General features: G+C 36.6%; 1 long non-coding RNA gene across 3 annotated transcripts; it reads right to left on the bottom strand.

Moving 5' to 3' along the window:
• Window positions 1-2,070: 2,070 nt before the first annotated feature.
• On the bottom strand, window positions 2,071-3,902 carry LOC129421873 (uncharacterized). 3 transcript variants are annotated; one of them, XR_012371375.1, is made up of 5 exons: window positions 3,362-3,902; window positions 2,852-2,934; window positions 2,622-2,719; window positions 2,332-2,472; window positions 2,071-2,155 (listed from the first exon to the last, which is right to left on the bottom strand). It is a non-coding gene; the product is annotated as an uncharacterized lncRNA (long non-coding RNA). The 3 variants fall into 3 exon arrangements; XR_012371374.1 differs by having other exon boundaries at window positions 2,864-2,934; XR_012371373.1 differs by lacking the exon at window positions 2,852-2,934 and having other exon boundaries at window positions 3,362-3,895.
• Between the last annotated feature and the right edge of the window lie 3,106 nt (window positions 3,903-7,008).

The following is a 7,008-nucleotide window of genomic DNA, read 5'->3' as shown; positions in this document are numbered from 1 at the left end:
AAGTCATGCACCTGTTTGTGGTTGCCGTGGGCATTTTATCCGTCCCTCTGATGCTTGAGTTTTAATTCTCCACGCCAAATATCCACTTCCATCTTCTGCATTGTAATAATGCTCCTGTGAATAGAACAATACAAAGACCTAGTAGTTTTACATTTCATGACTAAAGAAATGAATGCCTTATCAATTATAATGCAAAAAATATCTACAATGCAATATAAAAAGTATATCTTCCTTTTAAGGTCACGTTCTTCCTGATCCCATTTTAAATTTTAGTTAGTGTTTAATGTTGCTGTTGGAGCATAAATAACACCTGCAAAATGATAAAGCTCAAAGTTCACTGCCAGGCGATATATTTTCATTAATAGAATTCACCTTTCAAAGCCTACACGAATGTCCGGTTTGGACTACAGCCCTCTACTTCCCGAATTAATGACATCAATAAAACAGATTTTGACTAAACTCCGCCCACAGGAATACGTCAGTCTCCAGCTAAGCTCAAACGGCTCTGCTAAGCTGCTGTCGAATCAAAACACACTGAATAATAGTGATGGGCGGATCGATCCTAAAGTATCGATATTTCCGATCCTGCCTTGGTATCAAAAGGATCGATTCTCAAGTACAGGTATCGATTCTATTTGTTTGTTTGTTTTTTAACACGTGATTTTAGAATTTTAATAGTTGGACGCCATTTTGTATATAAATACACTTAAATCGTAACGTCCGTGGGAACTATATCTTCTTCCGCTGTATCACCGCGTTCACTCATTCAGTCCCATCTTCTTCCGCTGTGTTCATTCGCTCAGTCACTACCAGCACACTCAGTCAGTGCAAGCAGGTTTAAAAAATGGGTTTAAGTGCATTGTTGCGGTCAGTTAATAATGCAAAGCCTCGTTTGACATTCAACAACAAAAAATACGCCATTTTGGTAATACCACAAATATGACAAAGCATCAAAAAGCAAAATACCTTACAGAGCACGACGAAGTGGAGCCTCACAGTCATCAGTCTCACAGTCATCCCTGGTTTGATTTTCAGTGCATTCGAGTATACTGACATTTATCAGGGTTTTATTTTATTTTCAAAAGCAGTAGATTTTATCAGTATAAAAAAAAAACAGGAAAATGTTAATGTCAGCATTTAATTGTTTTATCTCCTAAACGTATAAAGGGAAGAAATCTTGTAATAATGTTCAGTGCAAAAAGTTGTCATGTCTATTTTATTTGATATTATTAATGATGGCTATCAAAAGACCCCATAAAATCACTTTAATAAACTTTAATACATAGATAAATTTTTTTATAGAAGTATCGGAATCGGTATTGGTATCGGTGATACTTGTCTTAAAAGTACTTGGTATCGGATCGAAAATAAAATAACTGGTATCGCCCATCACTACTGAATAAACTACACAATCAGAACTCGTTACATATTTCTGAAGCAGGGAGTTCACAGAACAATGAAGACATTAGCCCGTTTTAAGGACAGTGAAAACAGCGCTATACAGACAAGTAAATTGTGTGAAAGAATACCACTTTTTTTACACGTGAATCCTTGAACATGTGTTATAATGTGCACTGTAAACACAATCAAAGCCTCAAAAACACAGAAAGAACGGGACCTTTTTATCACAAAGATTGAGAGGCAACATGTACTTACATAACCAAGCTTGCTCCTGGGGTCAGCAAAGCATGGGAATATGGAGATAATACCCTTTGCATATTCTTCCTTCAAACTTCAGTAAGGGGAAGGTCTACAAACAGAAACCAATTACAACCCGTAACATCATAAACATCAATTTACAAAGTAGTGTACGAACAACCTACCCATGTTCCGTTGTTAAATGTGCTACCAAGATTTTCACCATGTCACGTCTTTGGCCATCCGAAAGACTTTGTTTGAGCGTATTCCTTTATGACCTTCTCGCCTCCAGGGCTGCCCTTTAGGATATTTTCAAAGTTGGTTTAAAGGTTTTGAACCACTTTAAATGTTGACTAGTGTAGTTTCAAATATCCTTACATATTTAAGTTATTCTGCATAGATGTAATTCAGAGGCAAATTTGATGATTCTTACCTGGACTAGATGATGTTCCTTGGCTAGATTTTTTTCAGGAGGATTTCTAATCAACACTGCGGTCCCATCAGAGTCTGACGTGCCCTTAGTATTAGATAAATAATCAATCTTCAATATAATCCATATCTATAATCAGATTATCTGTTCATACAATTTTGATAGCATGCTGAGAATTAGTCCAACTAACATATTAGCATATTCAAATTAGTGAATTTCTGAACACTGCTAAAAAAACTTGATAAGCATGTCAAACAATTTACCATCAAGGCTTGTTGTGCTTTCTGGGATGAAGATTTCTAGGACACCAAAGTCTGGTCATGTCAGCAGATATTATTCCTCATCAACCTCTGTCTTTATGTCATCAAAGACATTCATTGTAGGAAGATTAAACTTCTTGGCAACTGAAAAAAGACAAACCAAATTGAGAAAGGCCAAATTAACAAGTTAATATTAAGTTATTTTGTTATACCCCATAAGGTACAATCATACACTTGTATTACTATTAAAAATGTCTTAGAGGCCCATTTATTAACACAATATTAACTCTTACCACATTCCAAAAATGTGTGAAATGTAAATGGTTGTGAAGAGAAAATATATTTCTTGCTGTCTTTGAACTTTACTCTGACAACGTTGTTGGTTTGAATCCTGAAAGAAACCAAAAACACAAAGTTAAACATAATACCTTATATTCCATAAGAAACAGCTCACGTTACTGTCCGGAAAAGGGAAAACATTAATGCACACATCAATCTGGCTAACGTTAACTTAACTCTTTACCGAGTCACGTACATGTGGTGCACAACTCCAGACGCTTGTCAATTAAACTTCACTTTACTTTGACAACGCTGTTGGTTTGCATTCTGAAGCAACCAGAAACACAAAGTTAAACATCATACTTTAAGTTTCAAGAGAAACAGCTCACGTTATTCGTCCAAAAGGGATAATGCAATCCAAACTGACTAACGCGAACTTAACTCTTTACCGAGTCAAATACATGTGGTAAAAGTCAAAACGCCCGCCAAAATGTTAAGTTACAAACATTTCATAGGCAGTAAGCAAGTCTCACCCGTGTCAGTTAACATTCGGAATCAGTATGTTAGTTATGTGCTTTCCAGATAACTTTTATGCCTGTAATTAGCTTATATAACCTGTAAATAATGGACTAATTTAGTTCTCACGTGAGAAAATTATCTCTGTAATATTAAAAAACGTGGCAAAATGACTAAGATCAAAACAGAGGCGAATATTCTGGAAATTAATACTAAGATTTAAAAAAAATTCACTTACTTCACCATCCAGCAGAAAAGCAGCTTGTCTTCTTAACCAGCAGTGATCGATATGGCCGTTACCAAAGGGAGTCACGGTGAGTGAAGCCAATATTTCTATCGCCCTCTGGTGGCTGGGTGCCGTGTAGGTCATAAAGCCCGCAAACTCTATGTAAGCAAATGCTACGTGAACCAAACTTAAAAATCTAATTGCAGATATTTCCCCCAAAGATGGTTTACAGTTACTTTAGTTTTTTATTATGTTTATGTACTTTTAGGTGTTCGTTTTTCTAATTAGTTTGATTCAAATTAGTCACTAAATGATATTTTTTGAGATGTTGTTTATTTATTTTCACAATAGAAATATATGCAGGCGTGTCATTAATCTTTATTGTTAGTCTTTTAACATTATATACAGCAATGGCAGATAAACGGAAATTAGGAGGGAAACATTTAACTCTGTTACAGTTACTCTGTAATTTTGCTCCCACTCTACTGACACATTTTACTTTGTTTACTCAAAACGGAGCAAAAACAACTCTTTTGGAGGAAAAAATATTAACTCTGGAAAAAATACTCCACCACTTTTCCTCTGGCAATTATAGGCACTTACATACACACCTGAATACACTTGTACAGAAAACAGAACACCAATCGGTCTGAGTCTTAGCACTACAAATAGGCCTCAGGTAAGACATTCTGAGAACTTTGCAAGCATGGAGGCAATGCGAGTAAGAGTAAGAGGAGGACAAAGAGAGAGAGGAGTTGGACGTGGACATAGAAGAGGACAAAGACGAGGACCAGTGCGGAGACGTGTATCAGATGACATCAGGGCTACTCTGGTGGACCATGTCATAAATCATGGCCTATCTATGAGGGAGGCTGGGCAAAGAGTCCACCCTAACCTCAGTCGCTACACAGTAGCGTCAATACTAAGAACATTCCGACTGGAGAACAGGTATATCTTCAAGTTTCTACTCTTGTACCTACTGTATGTGTCACATGATTCTGTATCATATTGCAGTATTACTGTACAGTACTATTAAAAAATGAGTAGTGCTGTGAAGTATATGTAAAGGAGTATCATTGTAATGTTACAGTACTGTGTACAGTTTGAAAGAACAGTATGTGAAAAAGATATCCAATATTAGTTTAATTTATTTATTTTATTTTTAAAGATAATGAATAAACTACCTTCCGGTAGCGCCGCCATCCTAGACTCAGGAGAGAGTATTAGCGTAGTGTACGAAATTTTCTTAGTGACGTATGACAATTTTGGTGGGCGGGGGCACAGAGCAGCCGCAGAGAAACTCTGTACGCTGCGTAAGCTCTCATCCTTAATGCGCATCACTCTAAGATGGCGGCGCTACCGGAAGGTAGTTTATAACGTTAATAACATTTTAAATATGGATATTTCTACAACAATACCGCACGGATTACCCACAGAAGACCTTTTTTTATCATCGTGGAGCCGTTTGGATTTAATTTGTGAAGGATGGACGCACTTTTTTGGACTTGAAGGTCGTGGACTATTGCTGGACCCCGTAACATTACATTTAATGAACAGAAAGATCTAAAATATTTTCTAAAATATCCGAAAATGTGTTTGTCTGAGCTTTTCTCTCAAAGTTTAATATTTTTGAACCCCGAGCGCCGGGTTTCAGCGCGGAAAAAATCCGCTAGCTGTTTGATTATTTGAGAAAAACGGAGAGTTTCCATTGGAATCAATTGAAAACATGCGCCGGCCGCAGGCGTAAAAGCTTTGGTGTGTCCAGCCCCAGCTTCAGTATAATTTTCGGGACAATTAGAGCAGGATTCGGGATTCGGGACGGCAGCTTAGATTTTGTGACTGTCCCGAATTTTTCGGGACTTCTGGTCACCCTAGTGTCAGGGTCAAGGATCTGCGCCATGATTATGTGCAGGTATGTGTCACTTTACTTTACATACTATATATTGTGATGTGGGAATGAGGGTTTATGCTGCCACCTGCTCTGTCTGTGTCTTGAAGTTTTTGTCTATACTAATCCAACTCAGCCCCTACTTGTGTCAAAATGTAGACATTGTAGTTACTGTATCTGTTTTCATTAACACTATTAAATATTTTCTGTTACAGACAGTTCTGGATTTTGATGAAGAACAGCCACATGAGTTCATCTATGTGGATGAGGCAGGCTTTAATCTGGCCAAAACCAGGCGTCGAGGCCGTAACATAATTGGACAAAGGGCTATTGTAAATGTCCCTGGGCAAAGTGGGGGAAATATCACCTTGTGTGCTGCAATGACAGTTTTTTACGATTGCTATGACAGATTTTTCAATACTTTTAACAAGTTTTCAAAACTCTTAACACAGTTAGCACTACATCCACCTGTGTAAGCTATACTATTAACACATTATTAACACAAATTTAAAATACTTTAACTTCTTTTACAGACAAGCTCAAACAAGACCAAAACAATAGTTCTTTACTGTCAAATTTACAAACGCTTTCACACAGCATGTCAAAACAGATAACATTATGTCCTAAACTTGACTAGTCAAAGTAAACAGCTGTTAATATGATGAATTGAAACATAAATATATCCCCTGTGTTTTATTCCATTGGGATTAAAAAAAACTTATTATACCAATGCAAATATATAAATCACAGCTGATTCCCACCTAAGAAACACACTCAGGTTCTTTCAATTGCATGACTATATGGTATACAATAGTGTAAAGGAGGGCCACTTTAGGTCGATCTTGTGTGGAAAAGGAACAATATGAGCAACACAAAAAATAAGATATATGTCTGCACAAGTCAATGGAAGACCACCAGGACAAGGAGAAGGTTTTCCTCCAGTCCCACCTGGATGCAATAGATGGTGCATTCCCAGACATCACACCTGAACACTGTCAGAGACATGGCAAAAGGTTCTTCACAAGATGCCTTGCCAGAGAAAAATCAGGTGTAATGTGAATGAGAACATGTGGCCAAATAGAAACGCAATAGATTAGATGATGAGATTTTCTTTTTTGCTTTATTCTTCAGTGGCTTTTTCTGTTTGTATTTGTTTACTTAACTTTTTTACTGTAAATGGAAGTAATATTTAATATCTTGCAGTACGTAATGTCCTGTTGTAAATACTGTAAGTTCTTTACTGCAGCAATTATGTCTACTTTTTTTATAAAACGTACTCTAAGATGGAGGATTCCTTTTTGTCTTGAATTGCTGCAGCAAAACAATATAAAAAAGTTTTCAAAAAAACTCTATAATCTATAGTCTATAATCTACTAGAGTCTATAAGGACAGACTTACACATAAACTTATGCAGTTTTTGTTTTTCCACCTTATGTTTGTGTTTTTCATGACACTGTGTTATGATTGACTAAATGTTTCTGTTGGAAGAGAGCATGTGTTGGTGATCTGGTATAACTAGTTGATTCTGAAACATGTTTAAAGTGTTTTTGTAAACGGTGTGAGAGTTTAGTGTACAAAGTGTGATTTTGAGGATAAAATTAACTGTTTTGCCAGTTGTGTGTTTTAGGTGTGTTGGTGCGTTAAGAGTTTAGAAAATTTGTTAAAAGTATTGAAAAAAGTGTCATAGCAATCGTAAAAACTGTAGTGTCCAAGGAGTCCTGCATCATCATGCCACTCTAGGTCCCTACAATACAGGACCGATCATTGCATT

This window comes from Misgurnus anguillicaudatus, chromosome 2 (genome assembly GCF_027580225.2).
Source record: "Misgurnus anguillicaudatus chromosome 2, ASM2758022v2, whole genome shotgun sequence".
Taxonomy (NCBI): domain Eukaryota; kingdom Metazoa; phylum Chordata; class Actinopteri; order Cypriniformes; family Cobitidae; genus Misgurnus; species Misgurnus anguillicaudatus.
Note: the sequence above shows the minus strand (reverse complement) of the source record. Positions and strands in the feature narration are given on the sequence as shown.